General features: G+C 63.9%; 6 non-coding genes across 6 annotated transcripts; all 6 read left to right on the forward strand.

Moving 5' to 3' along the window:
* The first annotated feature begins 1517 nt into the window (after window positions 1-1517).
* LOC142876832 (5S ribosomal RNA) lies at window positions 1518-1636 on the forward strand. Its single transcript, XR_012923644.1, has one exon. It is a non-coding gene; the product is annotated as a 5S ribosomal RNA (ribosomal RNA).
* Window positions 1637-5160: 3524 nt separating this feature from the next.
* On the forward strand, window positions 5161-5279 carry LOC142876833 (5S ribosomal RNA). Its single transcript, XR_012923645.1, has one exon. It is a non-coding gene; the product is annotated as a 5S ribosomal RNA (ribosomal RNA).
* A 3527-nt stretch (window positions 5280-8806) lies between these two features.
* On the forward strand, window positions 8807-8925 carry LOC142876834 (5S ribosomal RNA). Its single transcript, XR_012923646.1, has one exon. It is a non-coding gene; the product is annotated as a 5S ribosomal RNA (ribosomal RNA).
* Window positions 8926-12452: 3527 nt separating this feature from the next.
* On the forward strand, window positions 12453-12571 carry LOC142876420 (5S ribosomal RNA). Its single transcript, XR_012923321.1, has one exon. It is a non-coding gene; the product is annotated as a 5S ribosomal RNA (ribosomal RNA).
* A 3536-nt stretch (window positions 12572-16107) lies between these two features.
* LOC142876421 (5S ribosomal RNA) lies at window positions 16108-16226 on the forward strand. Its single transcript, XR_012923322.1, has one exon. It is a non-coding gene; the product is annotated as a 5S ribosomal RNA (ribosomal RNA).
* A 3538-nt stretch (window positions 16227-19764) lies between these two features.
* LOC142876422 (5S ribosomal RNA) lies at window positions 19765-19883 on the forward strand. The gene has a single exon (XR_012923323.1). It is a non-coding gene; the product is annotated as a 5S ribosomal RNA (ribosomal RNA).
* Window positions 19884-22438: the final 2555 nt, after the last annotated feature.

The following is a 22438-nucleotide window of genomic DNA, read 5'->3' on the forward strand; positions in this document are numbered from 1 at the left end:
GCCCACAACCTCTCTCAGCACGGGTCCCCCAGAAGGCTCCTTTGGGACCAGGATTCTCTTGCGGGTGACTCTTTAAGGTCTGGCCCCTGGATGGAGGGGCACCAGGAGTAGAGGAGCAGGAAGGGGAAGGGGGTGGCCATGCGAGGGGACACTTTCAGGCCAAGTCCCAGCTTCAGCCTGATCCTCCTGGGAACCCCGGGGTGTACGTCACACCTCCTGGTTGTCCCGCTCTGAGACAAGGAGCCGGGCTTCGCATTCCCCCAGCAGCCAGTCGTGGGCTGAGGACACCTGGGGCGTTGGGAACTCCCTGGCTTCTCCTTGGCTTAACATCTGGAGCTGCTTGTGAATCGTGCCGCCACACACACACCCGAGTGCAGGTGTCTTCTGCACAGACTGCGGGCCTCGCTCTTCTGAATGCCGCTAGCTCGCCACCCACCCACGGGTGAACCTGGTCAGGGTACTTTCTCTCGGGGGCAGACTCTGATCCTGGCGGGCTACCGGTGTTTCTGTTTGCTCGTTTCTTTCTTCCATTTCGGGAAAGGCTTCCTTACTGGGTGTGGAAATCTCCTATGCCTTTCCTCGCCTATTCTGTCAGCTTTAAAATTCTCTTTCAGTTGCCACCCTCACAGATGGATTAGGAAACTCTTTCCGGTGCACTCATTAGTGAAATGACCTCAATGAAGCTGGAATCCAATATCTAATGGCCGATTTTTAGCGAGTCCACACGCCAGGGTGGTCGGGGTCCAATGCAGCCCCGGCCAGGCCCAGGCCCCGGCCCCTTGGACTGGGCCACAGGAGGACGCAGAGGAGGGTCCCGGCCCCCCCGGTCGCGTTGCCGGCAGTTCTCCAAGGGCTTGGGCGTTTTCCAGAGGTAGGAGATGGAGGGGACTGATTTCTTCAGCGCCCCACAAACCACGCCACCCCACCCATGGGACACATCCCTAGAGAGAGAGAGAGACGCCCCATACACTCGCTCCCCTCCCCCATGCGCTGTGCCCCAGCCCGGGGCCCGGGGGAATAGGCGGCAGCCCACCCACAGGGTGGGGGGCCCAGCTGAAAGGGGTTGTCGGGGAGGGCGGCCCCTGCCTGGGGTCAAAGGGCGGGCGATCCGCGCGTGCGCAATCGGCGGCGGCGGCGGCGGCGGCGGCGGCGGGGGCGGCCACGAGCTGGGGGTGGGGGGCGGGTAGGTGAAGGAGGCCAGGCGAGGAGAGGAAGGGGGCTGGAAGGTCTCCACCTTGGCGAGTCCAGCCGTGGAGGCGCATCTTGTGTGAGTGTGAGTGTGTGTGTGTGTGTGTGTGTGTGTATAGAGAGACAGCCCCCCACCCCGGCCCACCGCTCCCTGCCCGCCCCGCCCCGCCTGTCACCCCCGTCCCTCGGAGCCCGCCGGACCCGGCCGGTGAACTCAACAGGCCCGGCCCGGCGCGGGTCAGCGCCGGTGCGGGGCCTGGGGCGGGAGGAGGCGGCGGGGAAGCGCAGAGAGGCTCGGCTTCTTGAGCGGGGCAGGGGCGCCCTCCGCCGTCTAGGGCCACACCACCCTGAACGCGCCCGACCTCGTCTGGTCTCGGAAGCTAAGCAGGGTCGGGCCTGGTTAGTACTTGGATGGGAGACCGCCTGGGAATACCGGGTGCCGTAGGCTTCTTCTTTTTTTTTTTTTTTGTTTTGCCTCTTGTTCTGTCCCCTCTCTGGGAGCGAGGCGGCGGCCCGGGGTGGGGGTCACCCCCACCCTCAGCGCCCGCCGCGGTGCCTGGCGCCCCAGCCCGCACCGTGGGGCCTCCTCTTGTCCCAAGCCGCGACACCGCCGTCACGCGGCAGCATGCGTGGCTTCTGGACTGTCAGGTCTCAGACCAAAGGTCTGCTCTGTGGGAACCGACACGCTGGAGGAAACCTTGAGAGTCTGAGAGGGGAGGGAGTTCCAGAAGAAGGCCAGGATGTCATTTGGAGGGAGTATGTGACCAGAACTCGTCCCGTTGCTTTTGGGGTTCTATGGGCTACACGTAGGAATCTTTGGTGGTGGCACCTGATGTTGGGGGATCCGGAGTCGCACCCAGACCTGCTCCACAGGCCTCCTTTTACTTTTCTCTTCGGATTCATTATTTTTAAAAAGTGTCTCTTATCTCTATGATTGCATTTTCTTTTCTCTCTCTTTTCAAGCAGATGATGGGAGTCCAAGTATTAAGGTGACATGTGTTGCCCGTGCCCCCCTCCCCCCTGTGTTCTTATTCATTTACCTCTGATGTCGTTCCAGCGTATTGTGGGGGTACCAATGTTAGGGTCGGGTACGTTGCCCTCTCCCTGCCTCCCCCCTCGGGTCAGAGCCTCAAGTGCGCCCATCCCCCAGTCGGTGCGCACCCACCCCATTCCTAATGGAGGTGTATGCCCATCCCCTCCCCCCACCCGCCCGACACCCACCCGATGAAGGTGATTCCTCTGTGTCCACTTAGGTGTCCATCGGTTCGTACCCATTTGCTGGTGAGCGCGAGCACGTGGTGCTCGTGTGTCCATTCTTGGGCTACCTGGCTTACTGGAACGGGTTCCAGCTCTGGCCAGGAGAACCACGAGAGGTGCCCTCTCACCGCTGCTCCTCCTAGCTGAATAGCACTCCGTGGTGTCCACGCGCCACATTTCATTTACGCACTCGTGGGTCGATGGGCACTCGGGTCGCTTCCAGGTCTTTGCGATTGTGACTTGTGCCCTGACTCTAACCCTAACCCTTACCCAGCCCGTCTCCTCCTCGGCCCCTGCCTGACTGACTCCTTCCCGCCCGGCCTGTCACCTGTCACCGTCCTCTGCCCCTGCCTGACACGCTCCTCCCCGCCCGGGCCGTCACCGTCCTCGGCCCCTGCCTGACGGGGCTCCTCCGTCGCCTGGGCCTTCCAAGGGCTTGGTGTGGACGCTGGTTCCAGGACGCCCTCCCAGGAACCCGGTAGCAGGGCGGCCGCAGCGTCTCGCGCCACCCAACCGTCCGCCGGCCGGCGGCCGTCGCTAAGTGGCCTGCGGGGGACGTGCCCCCACTGTGGGGCGGGCGCCCAGCCTGGTGTCTTCTCCGAGGCCCCGTGGCTGCTTTCACCCCCCCCCGCAAGGGGAGAGCCGCGGAGGTGGGGACCGCCTCCTCGTGGGGACGTACACCCAGCTCTCCACGTCGGATTCCGGGGCTCTCTGTCCTGCCAGAAGGCCCAGCTGGCCTGCGGGTCCTTAGAGTGGCAAAAACATCCGAAAACTGAGATTGAGGGTCCGGTGGTTGTCTGCACTTTTGTGCTGGGCACCCCAGGGAGGCCCGGGGGCTGGCTGGACGACGCGGTCTGCTGGGCAGGGGGGGGGGTTTGGAGGAGCAACTGATGCCCTTTGCACTTTGGGTAGCAAGTGTCTGAGGTGTCTCTGAGCCCTGCGCCATGTCGGGGGTGGGGGGTGGGAGGTCGGTGGGGGTGGAGGAGCAGGAGGAGGAGGAGGAGGAGGTGGGAAGGGCCGTGGCCTGCAGTCGTCTTCCCGGGGTGGCTTCTTCCACAGGCTGCTTGGCCTGGGCTCCCTGCACCTGGGCCTTTGGAGGACTGGCCCTGTGCTTGCCAACGCTTCCCCTGCAGGGACCCAGAGCTGGGAGGTTGCATCTCTCAGCCCTGGGTCGGGCAGAGCCCCAGCGGGCCATGCCCACAACCTCTCTCAGCACGGGTCCCCCAGAAGGCTCCTTTGGGACCAGGATTCTCTTGCGGGTGACTCTTTAAGGTCTGGCCCCTGGATGGAGGGGCACCAGGAGTAGAGGAGCAGGAAGGGGAAGGGGGTGGCCATGCGAGGGGACACTTTCAGGCCAAGTCCCAGCTTCAGCCTGATCCTCCTGGGAACCCCGGGGTGTACGTCACACCTCCTGGTTGTCCCGCTCTGAGACAAGGAGCCGGGCTTCGCATTCCCCCAGCAGCCAGTCGTGGGCTGAGGACACCTGGGGCGTTGGGAACTCCCTGGCTTCTCCTTGGCTTAACATCTGGAGCTGCTTGTGAATCGTGCCGCCACACACACACCCGAGTGCAGGTGTCTTCTGCACAGACTGCGGGCCTCGCTCTTCTGAATGCCGCTAGCTCGCCACCCACCCACGGGTGAACCTGGTCAGGGTACTTTCTCTCGGGGGCAGACTCTGATCCTGGCGGGCTACCGGTGTTTCTGTTTGCTCGTTTCTTTCTTCCATTTCGGGAAAGGCTTCCTTACTGGGTGTGGAAATCTCCTATGCCTTTCCTCGCCTATTCTGTCAGCTTTAAAATTCTCTTTCAGTTGCCACCCTCACAGATGGATTAGGAAACTCTTTCCGGTGCACTCATTAGTGAAATGACCTCAATGAAGCTGGAATCCAATATCTAATGGCCGATTTTTAGCGAGTCCACACGCCAGGGTGGTCGGGGTCCAATGCAGCCCCGGCCAGGCCCAGGCCCCGGCCCCTTGGACTGGGCCACAGGAGGACGCAGAGGAGGGTCCCGGCCCCCCCGGTCGCGTTGCCGGCAGTTCTCCAAGGGCTTGGGCGTTTTCCAGAGGTAGGAGATGGAGGGGACTGATTTCTTCAGCGCCCCACAAACCACGCCACCCCACCCATGGGACACATCCCTAGAGAGAGAGAGAGACGCCCCATACACTCGCTCCCCTCCCCCATGCGCTGTGCCCCAGCCCGGGGCCCGGGGGAATAGGCGGCAGCCCACCCACAGGGTGGGGGGCCCAGCTGAAAGGGGTTGTCGGGGAGGGCGGCCCCTGCCTGGGGTCAAAGGGCGGGCGATCCGCGCGTGCGCAATCGGCGGCGGCGGCGGCGGCGGCGGCGGCGGCGGGGGCGGCCACGAGCTGGGGGTGGGGGGCGGGTAGGTGAAGGAGGCCAGGCGAGGAGAGGAAGGGGGCTGGAAGGTCTCCACCTTGGCGAGTCCAGCCGTGGAGGCGCATCTTGTGTGAGTGTGAGTGTGTGTGTGTGTGTGTGTGTGTGTATAGAGAGACAGCCCCCCACCCCGGCCCACCGCTCCCTGCCCGCCCCGCCCCGCCTGTCACCCCCGTCCCTCGGAGCCCGCCGGACCCGGCCGGTGAACTCAACAGGCCCGGCCCGGCGCGGGTCAGCGCCGGTGCGGGGCCTGGGGCGGGAGGAGGCGGCGGGGAAGCGCAGAGAGGCTCGGCTTCTTGAGCGGGGCAGGGGCGCCCTCCGCCGTCTAGGGCCACACCACCCTGAACGCGCCCGACCTCGTCTGGTCTCGGAAGCTAAGCAGGGTCGGGCCTGGTTAGTACTTGGATGGGAGACCGCCTGGGAATACCGGGTGCCGTAGGCTTCTTCTTTTTTTTTTTTTTTGTTTTGCCTCTTGTTCTGTCCCCTCTCTGGGAGCGAGGCGGCGGCCCGGGGTGGGGGTCACCCCCACCCTCAGCGCCCGCCGCGGTGCCTGGCGCCCCAGCCCGCACCGTGGGGCCTCCTCTTGTCCCAAGCCGCGACACCGCCGTCACGCGGCAGCATGCGTGGCTTCTGGACTGTCAGGTCTCAGACCAAAGGTCTGCTCTGTGGGAACCGACACGCTGGAGGAAACCTTGAGAGTCTGAGAGGGGAGGGAGTTCCAGAAGAAGGCCAGGATGTCATTTGGAGGGAGTATGTGACCAGAACTCGTCCCGTTGCTTTTGGGGTTCTATGGGCTACACGTAGGAATCTTTGGTGGTGGCACCTGATGTTGGGGGATCCGGAGTCGCACCCAGACCTGCTCCACAGGCCTCCTTTTACTTTTCTCTTCGGATTCATTATTTTTAAAAAGTGTCTCTTATCTCTATGATTGCATTTTCTTTTCTCTCTCTTTTCAAGCAGATGATGGGAGTCCAAGTATTAAGGTGACATGTGTTGCCCGTGCCCCCCTCCCCCCTGTGTTCTTATTCATTTACCTCTGATGTCGTTCCAGCGTATTGTGGGGGTACCAATGTTAGGGTCGGGTACGTTGCCCTCTCCCTGCCTCCCCCCTCGGGTCAGAGCCTCAAGTGCGCCCATCCCCCAGTCGGTGCGCACCCACCCCATTCCTAATGGAGGTGTATGCCCATCCCCTCCCCCCACCCGCCCGACACCCACCCGATGAAGGTGATTCCTCTGTGTCCACTTAGGTGTCCATCGGTTCGTACCCATTTGCTGGTGAGCGCGAGCACGTGGTGCTCGTGTGTCCATTCTTGGGCTACCTGGCTTACTGGAACGGGTTCCAGCTCTGGCCAGGAGAACCACGAGAGGTGCCCTCTCACCGCTGCTCCTCCTAGCTGAATAGCACTCCGTGGTGTCCACGCGCCACATTTCATTTACGCACTCGTGGGTCGATGGGCACTCGGGTCGCTTCCAGGTCTTTGCGATTGTGACTTGTGCCCTGACTCTAACCCTAACCCTTACCCAGCCCGTCTCCTCCTCGGCCCCTGCCTGACTGACTCCTTCCCGCCCGGCCTGTCACCTGTCACCGTCCTCTGCCCCTGCCTGACACGCTCCTCCCCGCCCGGGCCGTCACCGTCCTCGGCCCCTGCCTGACGGGGCTCCTCCGTCGCCTGGGCCTTCCAAGGGCTTGGTGTGGACGCTGGTTCCAGGACGCCCTCCCAGGAACCCGGTAGCAGGGCGGCCGCAGCGTCTCGCGCCACCCAACCGTCCGCCGGCCGGCGGCCGTCGCTAAGTGGCCTGCGGGGGACGTGCCCCCACTGTGGGGCGGGCGCCCAGCCTGGTGTCTTCTCCGAGGCCCCGTGGCTGCTTTCACCCCCCCCCGCAAGGGGAGAGCCGCGGAGGTGGGGACCACCTCCTCGTGGGGACGTACACCCAGCTCTCCACGTCGGATTCCGGGGCTCTCTGTCCTGCCAGAAGGCCCAGCTGGCCTGCGGGTCCTTAGAGTGGCAAAAACATCCGAAAACTGAGATTGAGGGTCCGGTGGTTGTCTGCACTTTTGTGCTGGGCACCCCAGGGAGGCCCGGGGGCTGGCTGGACGACGCGGTCTGCTGGGCAGGGGGGGGGGTTTGGAGGAGCAACTGATGCCCTTTGCACTTTGGGTAGCAAGTGTCTGAGGTGTCTCTGAGCCCTGCGCCATGTCGGGGGTGGGGGGTGGGAGGTCGGTGGGGGTGGAGGAGCAGGAGGAGGAGGAGGAGGAGGTGGGAAGGGCCGTGGCCTGCAGTCGTCTTCCCGGGGTGGCTTCTTCCACAGGCTGCTTGGCCTGGGCTCCCTGCACCTGGGCCTTTGGAGGACTGGCCCTGTGCTTGCCAACGCTTCCCCTGCAGGGACCCAGAGCTGGGAGGTTGCATCTCTCAGCCCTGGGTCGGGCAGAGCCCCAGCGGGCCATGCCCACAACCTCTCTCAGCACGGGTCCCCCAGAAGGCTCCTTTGGGACCAGGATTCTCTTGCGGGTGACTCTTTAAGGTCTGGCCCCTGGATGGAGGGGCACCAGGAGTAGAGGAGCAGGAAGGGGAAGGGGGTGGCCATGCGAGGGGACACTTTCAGGCCAAGTCCCAGCTTCAGCCTGATCCTCCTGGGAACCCCGGGGTGTACGTCACACCTCCTGGTTGTCCCGCTCTGAGACAAGGAGCCGGGCTTCGCATTCCCCCAGCAGCCAGTCGTGGGCTGAGGACACCTGGGGCGTTGGGAACTCCCTGGCTTCTCCTTGGCTTAACATCTGGAGCTGCTTGTGAATCGTGCCGCCACACACACACCCGAGTGCAGGTGTCTTCTGCACAGACTGCGGGCCTCGCTCTTCTGAATGCCGCTAGCTCGCCACCCACCCACGGGTGAACCTGGTCAGGGTACTTTCTCTCGGGGGCAGACTCTGATCCTGGCGGGCTACCGGTGTTTCTGTTTGCTCGTTTCTTTCTTCCATTTCGGGAAAGGCTTCCTTACTGGGTGTGGAAATCTCCTATGCCTTTCCTCGCCTATTCTGTCAGCTTTAAAATTCTCTTTCAGTTGCCACCCTCACAGATGGATTAGGAAACTCTTTCCGGTGCACTCATTAGTGAAATGACCTCAATGAAGCTGGAATCCAATATCTAATGGCCGATTTTTAGCGAGTCCACACGCCAGGGTGGTCGGGGTCCAATGCAGCCCCGGCCAGGCCCAGGCCCCGGCCCCTTGGACTGGGCCACAGGAGGACACAGAGGAGGGTCCCGGCCCCCCCGGTCGCGTTGCCGGCAGTTCTCCAAGGGCTTGGGCGTTTTCCAGAGGTAGGAGATGGAGGGGACTGATTTCTTCAGCGCCCCACAAACCACGCCACCCCACCCATGGGACACATCCCTAGAGAGAGAGAGAGACGCCCCATACACTCGCTCCCCTCCCCCATGCGCTGTGCCCCAGCCCGGGGCCCGGGGGAATAGGCGGCAGCCCACCCACAGGGTGGGGGGCCCAGCTGAAAGGGGTTGTCGGGGAGGGCGGCCCCTGCCTGGGGTCAAAGGGCGGGCGATCCGCGCGTGCGCAATCGGCGGCGGCGGCGGCGGCGGCGGCGGCAGCGGCGGGGGCGGCCACGAGCTGGGGGTGGGGGGCGGGTAGGTGAAGGAGGCCAGGCGAGGAGAGGAAGGGGGCTGGAAGGTCTCCACCTTGGCGAGTCCAGCCGTGGAGGCGCATCTTGTGTGAGTGTGAGTGTGTGTGTGTGTGTGTGTGTGTGTATAGAGAGACAGCCCCCCACCCCGGCCCACCGCTCCCTGCCCGCCCCGCCCCGCCTGTCACCCCCGTCCCTCGGAGCCCGCCGGACCCGGCCGGTGAACTCAACAGGCCCGGCCCGGCGCGGGTCAGCGCCGGTGCGGGGCCTGGGGCGGGAGGAGGCGGCGGGGAAGCGCAGAGAGGCTCGGCTTCTTGAGCGGGGCAGGGGCGCCCTCCGCCGTCTAGGGCCACACCACCCTGAACGCGCCCGACCTCGTCTGGTCTCGGAAGCTAAGCAGGGTCGGGCCTGGTTAGTACTTGGATGGGAGACCGCCTGGGAATACCGGGTGCCGTAGGCTTCTTCTTTTTTTTTTTTTTTGTTTTGCCTCTTGTTCTGTCCCCTCTCTGGGAGCGAGGCGGCGGCCCGGGGTGGGGGTCACCCCCACCCTCAGCGCCCGCCGCGGTGCCTGGCGCCCCAGCCCGCACCGTGGGGCCTCCTCTTGTCCCAAGCCGCGACACCGCCGTCACGCGGCAGCATGCGTGGCTTCTGGACTGTCAGGTCTCAGACCAAAGGTCTGCTCTGTGGGAACCGACACGCTGGAGGAAACCTTGAGAGTCTGAGAGGGGAGGGAGTTCCAGAAGAAGGCCAGGATGTCATTTGGAGGGAGTATGTGACCAGAACTCGTCCCGTTGCTTTTGGGGTTCTATGGGCTACACGTAGGAATCTTTGGTGGTGGCACCTGATGTTGGGGGATCCGGAGTCGCACCCAGACCTGCTCCACAGGCCTCCTTTTACTTTTCTCTTCGGATTCATTATTTTTAAAAAGTGTCTCTTATCTCTATGATTGCATTTTCTTTTCTCTCTCTTTTCAAGCAGATGATGGGAGTCCAAGTATTAAGGTGACATGTGTTGCCCGTGCCCCCCTCCCCCCTGTGTTCTTATTCATTTACCTCTGATGTCGTTCCAGCGTATTGTGGGGGTACCAATGTTAGGGTCGGGTACGTTGCCCTCTCCCTGCCTCCCCCCTCGGGTCAGAGCCTCAAGTGCGCCCATCCCCCAGTCGGTGCGCACCCACCCCATTCCTAATGGAGGTGTATGCCCATCCCCTCCCCCCACCCGCCCGACACCCACCCGATGAAGGTGATTCCTCTGTGTCCACTTAGGTGTCCATCGGTTCGTACCCATTTGCTGGTGAGCGCGAGCACGTGGTGCTCGTGTGTCCATTCTTGGGCTACCTGGCTTACTGGAACGGGTTCCAGCTCTGGCCAGGAGAACCACGAGAGGTGCCCTCTCACCGCTGCTCCTCCTAGCTGAATAGCACTCCGTGGTGTCCACGCGCCACATTTCATTTACGCACTCGTGGGTCGATGGGCACTCGGGTCGCTTCCAGGTCTTTGCGATTGTGACTTGTGCCCTGACTCTAACCCTAACCCTTACCCAGCCCGTCTCCTCCTCGGCCCCTGCCTGACTGACTCCTTCCCGCCCGGCCTGTCACCTGTCACCGTCCTCTGCCCCTGCCTGACACGCTCCTCCCCGCCCGGGCCGTCACCGTCCTCGGCCCCTGCCTGACGGGGCTCCTCCGTCGCCTGGGCCTTCCAAGGGCTTGGTGTGGACGCTGGTTCCAGGACGCCCTCCCAGGAACCCGGTAGCAGGGCGGCCGCAGCGTCTCGCGCCACCCAACCGTCCGCCGGCCGGCGGCCGTCGCTAAGTGGCCTGCGGGGGACGTGCCCCCACTGTGGGGCGGGCGCCCAGCCTGGTGTCTTCTCCGAGGCCCCGTGGCTGCTTTCACCCCCCCCCGCAAGGGGAGAGCCGCGGAGGTGGGGACCGCCTCCTCGTGGGGACGTACACCCAGCTCTCCACGTCGGATTCCGGGGCTCTCTGTCCTGCCAGAAGGCCCAGCTGGCCTGCGGGTCCTTAGAGTGGCAAAAACATCCGAAAACTGAGATTGAGGGTCCGGTGGTTGTCTGCACTTTTGTGCTGGGCACCCCAGGGAGGCCCGGGGGCTGGCTGGACGACGCGGTCTGCTGGGCAGGGGGGGGGGTTTGGAGGAGCAACTGATGCCCTTTGCACTTTGGGTAGCAAGTGTCTGAGGTGTCTCTGAGCCCTGCGCCATGTCGGGGGTGGGGGGTGGGAGGTCGGTGGGGGTGGAGGAGCAGGAGGAGGAGGAGGAGGAGGTGGGAAGGGCCGTGGCCTGCAGTCGTCTTCCCGGGGTGGCTTCTTCCACAGGCTGCTTGGCCTGGGCTCCCTGCACCTGGGCCTTTGGAGGACTGGCCCTGTGCTTGCCAACGCTTCCCCTGCAGGGACCCAGAGCTGGGAGGTTGCATCTCTCAGCCCTGGGTCGGGCAGAGCCCCAGCGGGCCATGCCCACAACCTCTCTCAGCACGGGTCCCCCAGAAGGCTCCTTTGGGACCAGGATTCTCTTGCGGGTGACTCTTTAAGGTCTGGCCCCTGGATGGAGGGGCACCAGGAGTAGAGGAGCAGGAAGGGGAAGGGGGTGGCCATGCGAGGGGACACTTTCAGGCCAAGTCCCAGCTTCAGCCTGATCCTCCTGGGAACCCCGGGGTGTACGTCACACCTCCTGGTTGTCCCGCTCTGAGACAAGGAGCCGGGCTTCGCATTCCCCCAGCAGCCAGTCGTGGGCTGAGGACACCTGGGGCGTTGGGAACTCCCTGGCTTCTCCTTGGCTTAACATCTGGAGCTGCTTGTGAATCGTGCCGCCACACACACACCCGAGTGCAGGTGTCTTCTGCACAGACTGCGGGCCTCGCTCTTCTGAATGCCGCTAGCTCGCCACCCACCCACGGGTGAACCTGGTCAGGGTACTTTCTCTCGGGGGCAGACTCTGATCCTGGCGGGCTACCGGTGTTTCTGTTTGCTCGTTTCTTTCTTCCATTTCGGGAAAGGCTTCCTTACTGGGTGTGGAAATCTCCTATGCCTTTCCTCGCCTATTCTGTCAGCTTTAAAATTCTCTTTCAGTTGCCACCCTCACAGATGGATTAGGAAACTCTTTCCGGTGCACTCATTAGTGAAATGACCTCAATGAAGCTGGAATCCAATATCTAATGGCCGATTTTTAGCGAGTCCACACGCCAGGGTGGTCGGGGTCCAATGCAGCCCCGGCCAGGCCCAGGCCCCGGCCCCTTGGACTGGGCCACAGGAGGACACAGAGGAGGGTCCCGGCCCCCCCGGTCGCGTTGCCGGCAGTTCTCCAAGGGCTTGGGCGTTTTCCAGAGGTAGGAGATGGAGGGGACTGATTTCTTCAGCGCCCCACAAACCACGCCACCCCACCCATGGGACACATCCCTAGAGAGAGAGAGAGACGCCCCATACACTCGCTCCCCTCCCCCATGCGCTGTGCCCCAGCCCGGGGCCCGGGGGAATAGGCGGCAGCCCACCCACAGGGTGGGGGGCCCAGCTGAAAGGGGTTGTCGGGGAGGGCGGCCCCTGCCTGGGGTCAAAGGGCGGGCGATCCGCGCGTGCGCAATCGGCGGCGGCGGCGGCGGCGGCGGCGGCAGCGGCGGGGGCGGCCACGAGCTGGGGGTGGGGGGCGGGTAGGTGAAGGAGGCCAGGCGAGGAGAGGAAGGGGGCTGGAAGGTCTCCACCTTGGCGAGTCCAGCCGTGGAGGCGCATCTTGTGTGAGTGTGAGTGTGTGTGTGTGTGTGTGTGTGTGTATAGAGAGACAGCCCCCCACCCCGGCCCACCGCTCCCTGCCCGCCCCGCCCCGCCTGTCACCCCCGTCCCTCGGAGCCCGCCGGACCCGGCCGGTGAACTCAACAGGCCCGGCCCGGCGCGGGTCAGCGCCGGTGCGGGGCCTGGGGCGGGAGGAGGCGGCGGGGAAGCGCAGAGAGGCTCGGCTTCTTGAGCGGGGCAGGGGCGCCCTCCGCCGTCTAGGGCCACACCACCCTGAACGCGCCCGACCTCGTCTGGTCTCGGAAGCTAAGCAGGGTCGGGCCTGGTTAGTACTTGGATGGGAGACCGCCTGGGAATACCGGGTGCCGTAGGCTTCTTCTTTTTTTTTTTTTTTGTTTTGCCTCTTGTTCTGTCCCCTCTCTGGGAGCGAGGCGGCGGCCCGGGGTGGGGGTCACCCCCACCCTCAGCGCCCGCCGCGGTGCCTGGCGCCCCAGCCCGCACCGTGGGGCCTCCTCTTGTCCCAAGCCGCGACACCGCCGTCACGCGGCAGCATGCGTGGCTTCTGGACTGTCAGGTCTCAGACCAAAGGTCTGCTCTGTGGGAACCGACACGCTGGAGGAAACCTTGAGAGTCTGAGAGGGGAGGGAGTTCCAGAAGAAGGCCAGGATGTCATTTGGAGGGAGTATGTGACCAGAACTCGTCCCGTTGCTTTTGGGGTTCTATGGGCTACACGTAGGAATCTTTGGTGGTGGCACCTGATGTTGGGGGATCCGGAGTCGCACCCAGACCTGCTCCACAGGCCTCCTTTTACTTTTCTCTTCGGATTCATTATTTTTAAAAAGTGTCTCTTATCTCTATGATTGCATTTTCTTTTCTCTCTCTTTTCAAGCAGATGATGGGAGTCCAAGTATTAAGGTGACATGTGTTGCCCGTGCCCCCCTCCCCCCTGTGTTCTTATTCATTTACCTCTGATGTCGTTCCAGCGTATTGTGGGGGTACCAATGTTAGGGTCGGGTACGTTGCCCTCTCCCTGCCTCCCCCCTCGGGTCAGAGCCTCAAGTGCGCCCATCCCCCAGTCGGTGCGCACCCACCCCATTCCTAATGGAGGTGTATGCCCATCCCCTCCCCCCACCCGCCCGACACCCACCCGATGAAGGTGATTCCTCTGTGTCCACTTAGGTGTCCATCGGTTCGTACCCATTTGCTGGTGAGCGCGAGCACGTGGTGCTCGTGTGTCCATTCTTGGGCTACCTGGCTTACTGGAACGGGTTCCAGCTCTGGCCAGGAGAACCACGAGAGGTGCCCTCTCACCGCTGCTCCTCCTAGCTGAATAGCACTCCGTGGTGTCCACGCGCCACATTTCATTTACGCACTCGTGGGTCGATGGGCACTCGGGTCGCTTCCAGGTCTTTGCGATTGTGACTTGTGCCCTGACTCTAACCCTAACCCTTACCCAGCCCGTCTCCTCCTCGGCCCCTGCCTGACTGACTCCTTCCCGCCCGGCCTGTCACCTGTCACCGTCCTCTGCCCCTGCCTGACACGCTCCTCCCCGCCCGGGCCGTCACCGTCCTCGGCCCCTGCCTGACGGGGCTCCTCCGTCGCCTGGGCCTTCCAAGGGCTTGGTGTGGACGCTGGTTCCAGGACGCCCTCCCAGGAACCCGGTAGCAGGGCGGCCGCAGCGTCTCGCGCCACCCAACCGTCCGCCGGCCGGCGGCCGTCGCTAAGTGGCCTGCGGGGGACGTGCCCCCACTGTGGGGCGGGCGCCCAGCCTGGTGTCTTCTCCGAGGCCCCGTGGCTGCTTTCACCCCCCCCCGCAAGGGGAGAGCCGCGGAGGTGGGGACCGCCTCCTCGTGGGGACGTACACCCAGCTCTCCACGTCGGATTCCGGGGCTCTCTGTCCTGCCAGAAGGCCCAGCTGGCCTGCGGGTCCTTAGAGTGGCAAAAACATCCGAAAACTGAGATTGAGGGTCCGGTGGTTGTCTGCACTTTTGTGCTGGGCACCCCAGGGAGGCCCGGGGGCTGGCTGGACGACGCGGTCTGCTGGGCAGGGGGGGGGGTTTGGAGGAGCAACTGATGCCCTTTGCACTTTGGGTAGCAAGTGTCTGAGGTGTCTCTGAGCCCTGCGCCATGTCGGGGGTGGGGGGTGGGAGGTCGGTGGGGGTGGAGGAGCAGGAGGAGGAGGAGGAGGAGGTGGGAAGGGCCGTGGCCTGCAGTCGTCTTCCCGGGGTGGCTTCTTCCACAGGCTGCTTGGCCTGGGCTCCCTGCACCTGGGCCTTTGGAGGACTGGCCCTGTGCTTGCCAACGCTTCCCCTGCAGGGACCCAGAGCTGGGAGGTTGCATCTCTCAGCCCTGGGTCGGGCAGAGCCCCAGCGGGCCATGCCCACAACCTCTCTCAGCACGGGTCCCCCAGAAGGCTCCTTTGGGACCAGGATTCTCTTGCGGGTGACTCTTTAAGGTCTGGCCCCTGGATGGAGGGGCACCAGGAGTAGAGGAGCAGGAAGGGGAAGGGGGTGGCCATGCGAGGGGACACTTTCAGGCCAAGTCCCAGCTTCAGCCTGATCCTCCTGGGAACCCCGGGGTGTACGTCACACCTCCTGGTTGTCCCGCTCTGAGACAAGGAGCCGGGCTTCGCATTCCCCCAGCAGCCAGTCGTGGGCTGAGGACACCTGGGGCGTTGGGAACTCCCTGGCTTCTCCTTGGCTTAACATCTGGAGCTGCTTGTGAATCGTGCCGCCACACACACACCCGAGTGCAGGTGTCTTCTGCACAGACTGCGGGCCTCGCTCTTCTGAATGCCGCTAGCTCGCCACCCACCCACGGGTGAACCTGGTCAGGGTACTTTCTCTCGGGGGCAGACTCTGATCCTGGCGGGCTACCGGTGTTTCTGTTTGCTCGTTTCTTTCTTCCATTTCGGGAAAGGCTTCCTTACTGGGTGTGGAAATCTCCTATGCCTTTCCTCGCCTATTCTGTCAGCTTTAAAATTCTCTTTCAGTTGCCACCCTCACAGATGGATTAGGAAACTCTTTCCGGTGCACTCATTAGTGAAATGACCTCAATGAAGCTGGAATCCAATATCTAATGGCCGATTTTTAGCGAGTCCACACGCCAGGGTGGTCGGGGTCCAATGCAGCCCCGGCCAGGCCCAGGCCCCGGCCCCTTGGACTGGGCCACAGGAGGACGCAGAGGAGGGTCCCGGCCCCCCCGGTCGCGTTGCCGGCAGTTCTCCAAGGGCTTGGGCGTTTTCCAGAGGTAGGAGATGGAGGGGACTGATTTCTTCAGCGCCCCACAAACCACGCCACCCCACCCATGGGACACATCCCTAGAGAGAGAGAGAGACGCCCCATACACTCGCTCCCCTCCCCCATGCGCTGTGCCCCAGCCCGGGGCCCGGGGGAATAGGCGGCAGCCCACCCACAGGGTGGGGGGCCCAGCTGAAAGGGGTTGTCGGGGAGGGCGGCCCCTGCCTGGGGTCAAAGGGCGGGCGATCCGCGCGTGCGCAATCGGCGGCGGCGGCGGCGGCGGCGGCGGCGGCGGCGGCGGCGGCGGGGGCGGCCACGAGCTGGGGGTGGGGGGCGGGTAGGTGAAGGAGGCCAGGCGAGGAGAGGAAGGGGGCTGGAAGGTCTCCACCTTGGCGAGTCCAGCCGTGGAGGCGCATCTTGTGTGAGTGTGAGTGTGTGTGTGTGTGTGTGTGTGTGTATAGAGAGACAGCCCCCCACCCCGGCCCACCGCTCCCTGCCCGCCCCGCCCCGCCTGTCACCCCCGTCCCTCGGAGCCCGCCGGACCCGGCCGGTGAACTCAACAGGCCCGGCCCGGCGCGGGTCAGCGCCGGTGCGGGGCCTGGGGCGGGAGGAGGCGGCGGGGAAGCGCAGAGAGGCTCGGCTTCTTGAGCGGGGCAGGGGCGCCCTCCGCCGTCTAGGGCCACACCACCCTGAACGCGCCCGACCTCGTCTGGTCTCGGAAGCTAAGCAGGGTCGGGCCTGGTTAGTACTTGGATGGGAGACCGCCTGGGAATACCGGGTGCCGTAGGCTTCTTCTTTTTTTTTTTTTTTGTTTTGCCTCTTGTTCTGTCCCCTCTCTGGGAGCGAGGCGGCGGCCCGGGGTGGGGGTCACCCCCACCCTCAGCGCCCGCCGCGGTGCCTGGCGCCCCAGCCCGCACCGTGGGGCCTCCTCTTGTCCCAAGCCGCGACACCGCCGTCACGCGGCAGCATGCGTGGCTTCTGGACTGTCAGGTCTCAGACCAAAGGTCTGCTCTGTGGGAACCGACACGCTGGAGGAAACCTTGAGAGTCTGAGAGGGGAGGGAGTTCCAGAAGAAGGCCAGGATGTCATTTGGAGGGAGTATGTGACCAGAACTCGTCCCGTTGCTTTTGGGGTTCTATGGGCTACACGTAGGAATCTTTGGTGGTGGCACCTGATGTTGGGGGATCCGGAGTCGCACCCAGACCTGCTCCACAGGCCTCCTTTTACTTTTCTCTTCGGATTCATTATTTTTAAAAAGTGTCTCTTATCTCTATGATTGCATTTTCTTTTCTCTCTCTTTTCAAGCAGATGATGGGAGTCCAAGTATTAAGGTGACATGTGTTGCCCGTGCCCCCCTCCCCCCTGTGTTCTTATTCATTTACCTCTGATGTCGTTCCAGCGTATTGTGGGGGTACCAATGTTAAGGTCGGGTACGTTGCCCTCTCCCAGCCTCCCCCCTCGGGTCAGAGCCTCAAGTGCGCCCATGCCCCAGTCGGTGCGCACCCACCCCATTCCTAATGGAGGTGTATGCCCATCCCCTCCCCCCACCCGCCCGACACCCACCCGATGAAGGTGATTCCTCTGTGTCCACTTAGGTGTCCATCGGTTCGTACCCATTTGCTGGTGAGCGCGAGCACGTGGTGCTCGTGTGTCCATTCTTGGGCTACCTGGCTTACTGGAACGGGTTCCAGCTCTGGCCAGGAGAACCACGAGAGGTGCCCTCTCACCGCTGCTCCTCCTAGCTGAATAGCACTCCGTGGTGTCCACGCGCCACATTTCATTTACGCACTCGTGGGTCGATGGGCACTCGGGTCGCTTCCAGGTCTTTGCGATTGTGACTTGTGCCCTGACTCTAACCCTAACCCTTACCCAGCCCGTCTCCTCCTCGGCCCCTGCCTGACTGACTCCTTCCCGCCCGGCCTGTCACCTGTCACCGTCCTCTGCCCCTGCCTGACACGCTCCTCCCCGCCCGGGCCGTCACCGTCCTCGGCCCCTGCCTGACGGGGCTCCTCCGTCGCCTGGGCCTTCCAAGGGCTTGGTGTGGACGCTGGTTCCAGGACGCCCTCCCAGGAACCCGGTAGCAGGGCGGCCGCAGCGTCTCGCGCCACCCAACCGTCCGCCGGCCGGCGGCCGTCGCTAAGTGGCCTGCGGGGGACGTGCCCCCACTGTGGGGCGGGCGCCCAGCCTGGTGTCTTCTCCGAGGCCCCGTGGCTGCTTTCACCACCCCCGCAAGGGGAGAGCCGCGGAGGTGGGGACCGCCTCCTCGTGGGGACGTACACCCAGCTCTCCACGTCGGATTCCGGGGCTCTCTGTCCTGCCAGAAGGCCCAGCTGGCCTGCGGGTCCTTAGAGTGGCAAAAACATCCGAAAACTGAGATTGAGGGTCCGGTGGTTGTCTGCACTTTTGTGCTGGGCACCCCAGGGAGGCCCGGGGGCTGGCTGGACGACGCGGTCTGCTGGGCAGGGGGGGGGGTTTGGAGGAGCAACTGATGCCCTTTGCACTTTGGGTAGCAAGTGTCTGAGGTGTCTCTGAGCCCTGCGCCATGTCGGGGGTGGGGGGTGGGAGGTCGGTGGGGGTGGAGGAGCAGGAGGAGGAGGAGGAGGAGGTGGGAAGGGCCGTGGCCTGCAGTCGTCTTCCCGGGGTGGCTTCTTCCACAGGCTGCTTGGCCTGGGCTCCCTGCACCTGGGCCTTTGGAGGACTGGCCCTGTGCTTGCCAACGCTTCCCCTGCAGGGACCCAGAGCTGGGAGGTTGCATCTCTCAGCCCTGGGTCGGGCAGAGCCCCAGCGGGCCATGCCCACAACCTCTCTCAGCACGGGTCCCCCAGAAGGCTCCTTTGGGACCAGGATTCTCTTGCGGGTGACTCTTTAAGGTCTGGCCCCTGGATGGAGGGGCACCAGGAGTAGAGGAGCAGGAAGGGGAAGGGGGTGGCCATGCGAGGGGACACTTTCAGGCCAAGTCCCAGCTTCAGCCTGATCCTCCTGGGAACCCCGGGGTGTACGTCACACCTCCTGGTTGTCCCGCTCTGAGACAAGGAGCCGGGCTTCGCATTCCCCCAGCAGCCAGTCGTGGGCTGAGGACACCTGGGGCGTTGGGAACTCCCTGGCTTCTCCTTGGCTTAACATCTGGAGCTGCTTGTGAATCGTGCCGCCACACACACACCCGAGTGCAGGTGTCTTCTGCACAGACTGCGGGCCTCGCTCTTCTGAATGCCGCTAGCTCGCCACCCACCCACGGGTGAACCTGGTCAGGGTACTTTCTCTCGGGGGCAGACTCTGATCCTGGCGGGCTACCGGTGTTTCTGTTTGCTCGTTTCTTTCTTCCATTTCGGGAAAGGCTTCCTTACTGGGTGTGGAAATCTCCTATGCCTTTCCTCGCCTATTCTGTCAGCTTTAAAATTCTCTTTCAGTTGCCACCCTCACAGATGGATTAGGAAACTCTTTCCGGTGCACTCATTAGTGAAATGACCTCAATGAAGCTGGAATCCAATATCTAATGGCCGATTTTTAGCGAGTCCACACGCCAGGGTGGTCGGGGTCCAATGCAGCCCCGGCCAGGCCCAGGCCCCGGCCCCTTGGACTGGGCCACAGGAGGACACAGAGGAGGGTCCCGGCCCCCCCGGTCGCGTTGCCGGCAGTTCTCCAAGGGCTTGGGCGTTTTCCAGAGGTAGGAGATGGAGGGGACTGATTTCTTCAGCGCCCCACAAACCACGCCACCCCACCCATGGGACACATCCCTAGAGAGAGAGAGAGACGCCCCATACACTCGCTCCCCTCCCCCATGCGCTGTGCCCCAGCCCGGGGCCCGGGGGAATAGGCGGCAGCCCACCCACAGGGTGGGGGGCCCAGCTGAAAGGGGTTGTCGGGGAGGGCGGCCCCTGCCTGGGGTCAAAGGGCGGGCGATCCGCGCGTGCGCAATCGGCGGCGGCGGCGGCGGCGGCGGCGGCGGCGGCGGCGGCGGCGGCGGGGGCGGCCACGAGCTGGGGGTGGGGGGCGGGTAGGTGAAGGAGGCCAGGCGAGGAGAGGAAGGGGGCTGGAAGGTCTCCACCTTGGCGAGTCCAGCCGTGGAGGCGCATCTTGTGTGAGTGTGAGTGTGTGTGTGTGTGTGTGTGTGTGTATAGAGAGACAGCCCCCCACCCCGGCCCACCGCTCCCTGCCCGCCCCGCCCCGCCTGTCACCCCCGTCCCTCGGAGCCCGCCGGACCCGGCCGGTGAACTCAACAGGCCCGGCCCGGCGCGGGTCAGCGCCGGTGCGGGGCCTGGGGCGGGAGGAGGCGGCGGGGAAGCGCAGAGAGGCTCGGCTTCTTGAGCGGGGCAGGGGCGCCCTCCGCCGTCTAGGGCCACACCACCCTGAACGCGCCCGACCTCGTCTGGTCTCGGAAGCTAAGCAGGGTCGGGCCTGGTTAGTACTTGGATGGGAGACCGCCTGGGAATACCGGGTGCCGTAGGCTTCTTCTTTTTTTTTTTTTTTGTTTTGCCTCTTGTTCTGTCCCCTCTCTGGGAGCGAGGCGGCGGCCCGGGGTGGGGGTCACCCCCACCCTCAGCGCCCGCCGCGGTGCCTGGCGCCCCAGCCCGCACCGTGGGGCCTCCTCTTGTCCCAAGCCGCGACACCGCCGTCACGCGGCAGCATGCGTGGCTTCTGGACTGTCAGGTCTCAGACCAAAGGTCTGCTCTGTGGGAACCGACACGCTGGAGGAAACCTTGAGAGTCTGAGAGGGGAGGGAGTTCCAGAAGAAGGCCAGGATGTCATTTGGAGGGAGTATGTGACCAGAACTCGTCCCGTTGCTTTTGGGGTTCTATGGGCTACACGTAGGAATCTTTGGTGGTGGCACCTGATGTTGGGGGATCCGGAGTCGCACCCAGACCTGCTCCACAGGCCTCCTTTTACTTTTCTCTTCGGATTCATTATTTTTAAAAAGTGTCTCTTATCTCTATGATTGCATTTTCTTTTCTCTCTCTTTTCAAGCAGATGATGGGAGTCCAAGTATTAAGGTGACATGTGTTGCCCGTGCCCCCCTCCCCCCTGTGTTCTTATTCATTTACCTCTGATGTCGTTCCAGCGTATTGTGGGGGTACCAATGTTAAGGTCGGGTACGTTGCCCTCTCCCAGCCTCCCCCCTCGGGTCAGAGCCTCAAGTGCGCCCATGCCCCAGTCGGTGCGCACCCACCCCATTCCTAATGGAGGTGTATGCCCATCCCCTCCCCCCACCCGCCCGACACCCACCCGATGAAGGTGATTCCTCTGTGTCCACTTAGGTGTCCATCGGTTCGTACCCATTTGCTGGTGAGCGCGAGCACGTGGTGCTCGTGTGTCCATTCTTGGGCTACCTGGCTTACTGGAACGGGTTCCAGCTCTGGCCAGGAGAACCACGAGAGGTGCCCTCTCACCGCTGCTCCTCCTAGCTGAATAGCACTCCGTGGTGTCCACGCGCCACATTTCATTTACGCACTCGTGGGTCGATGGGCACTCGGGTCGCTTCCAGGTCTTTGCGATTGTGACTTGTGCCCTGACTCTAACCCTAACCCTTACCCAGCCCGTCTCCTCCTCGGCCCCTGCCTGACTGACTCCTTCCCGCCCGGCCTGTCACCTGTCACCGTCCTCTGCCCCTGCCTGACACGCTCCTCCCCGCCCGGGCCGTCACCGTCCTCGGCCCCTGCCTGACGGGGCTCCTCCGTCGCCTGGGCCTTCCAAGGGCTTGGTGTGGACGCTGGTTCCAGGACGCCCTCCCAGGAACCCGGTAGCAGGGCGGCCGCAGCGTCTCGCGCCACCCAACCGTCCGCCGGCCGGCGGCCGTCGCTAAGTGGCCTGCGGGGGACGTGCCCCCACTGTGGGGCGGGCGCCCAGCCTGGTGTCTTCTCCGAGGCCCCGTGGCTGCTTTCACCACCCCCGCAAGGGGAGAGCCGCGGAGGTGGGGACCGCCTCCTCGTGGGGACGTACACCCAGCTCTCCACGTCGGATTCCGGGGCTCTCTGTCCTGCCAGAAGGCCCAGCTGGCCTGCGGGTCCTTAGAGTGGCAAAAACATCCGAAAACTGAGATTGAGGGTCCGGTGGTTGTCTGCACTTTTGTGCTGGGCACCCCAGGGAGGCCCGGGGGCTGGCTGGACGACGCGGTCTGCTGGGCAGGGGGGGGGGTTTGGAGGAGCAACTGATGCCCTTTGCACTTTGGGTAGCAAGTGTCTGAGGTGTCTCTGAGCCCTGCGCCATGTCGGGGGTGGGGGGTGGGAGGTCGGTGGGGGTGGAGGAGCAGGAGGAGGAGGAGGAGGAGGTGGGAAGGGCCGTGGCCTGCAGTCGTCTTCCCGGGGTGGCTTCTTCCACAGGCTGCTTGGCCTGGGCTCCCTGCACCTGGGCCTTTGGAGGACTGGCCCTGTGCTTGCCAACGCTTCCCCTGCAGGGACCCAGAGCTGGGAGGTTGCATCTCTCAGCCCTGGGTCGGGCAGAGCCCCAGCGGGCCATGCCCACAACCTCTCTCAGCACGGGTCCCCCAGAAGGCTCCTTTGGGACCAGGATTCTCTTGCGGGTGACTCTTTAAGGTCTGGCCCCTGGATGGAGGGGCACCAGGAGTAGAGGAGCAGGAAGGGGAAGGGGGTGGCCATGCGAGGGGACACTTTCAGGCCAAGTCCCAGCTTCAGCCTGATCCTCCTGGGAACCCCGGGGTGTACGTCACACCTCCTGGTTGTCCCGCTCTGAGACAAGGAGCCGGGCTTCGCATTCCCCCAGCAGCCAGTCGTGGGCTGAGGACACCTGGGGCGTTGGGAACTCCCTGGCTTCTCCTTGGCTTAACATCTGGAGCTGCTTGTGAATCGTGCCGCCACACACACACCCGAGTGCAGGTGTCTTCTGCACAGACTGCGGGCCTCGCTCTTCTGAATGCCGCTAGCTCGCCACCCACCCACGGGTGAACCTGGTCAGGGTACTTTCTCTCGGGGGCAGACTCTGATCCTGGCGGGCTACCGGTGTTTCTGTTTGCTCGTTTCTTTCTTCCATTTCGGGAAAGGCTTCCTTACT

The sequence above is a fragment of the Microcebus murinus genome, chromosome 15, assembly GCF_040939455.1.
Source record: "Microcebus murinus isolate Inina chromosome 15, M.murinus_Inina_mat1.0, whole genome shotgun sequence".
NCBI classification, from domain to species: domain Eukaryota; kingdom Metazoa; phylum Chordata; class Mammalia; order Primates; family Cheirogaleidae; genus Microcebus; species Microcebus murinus.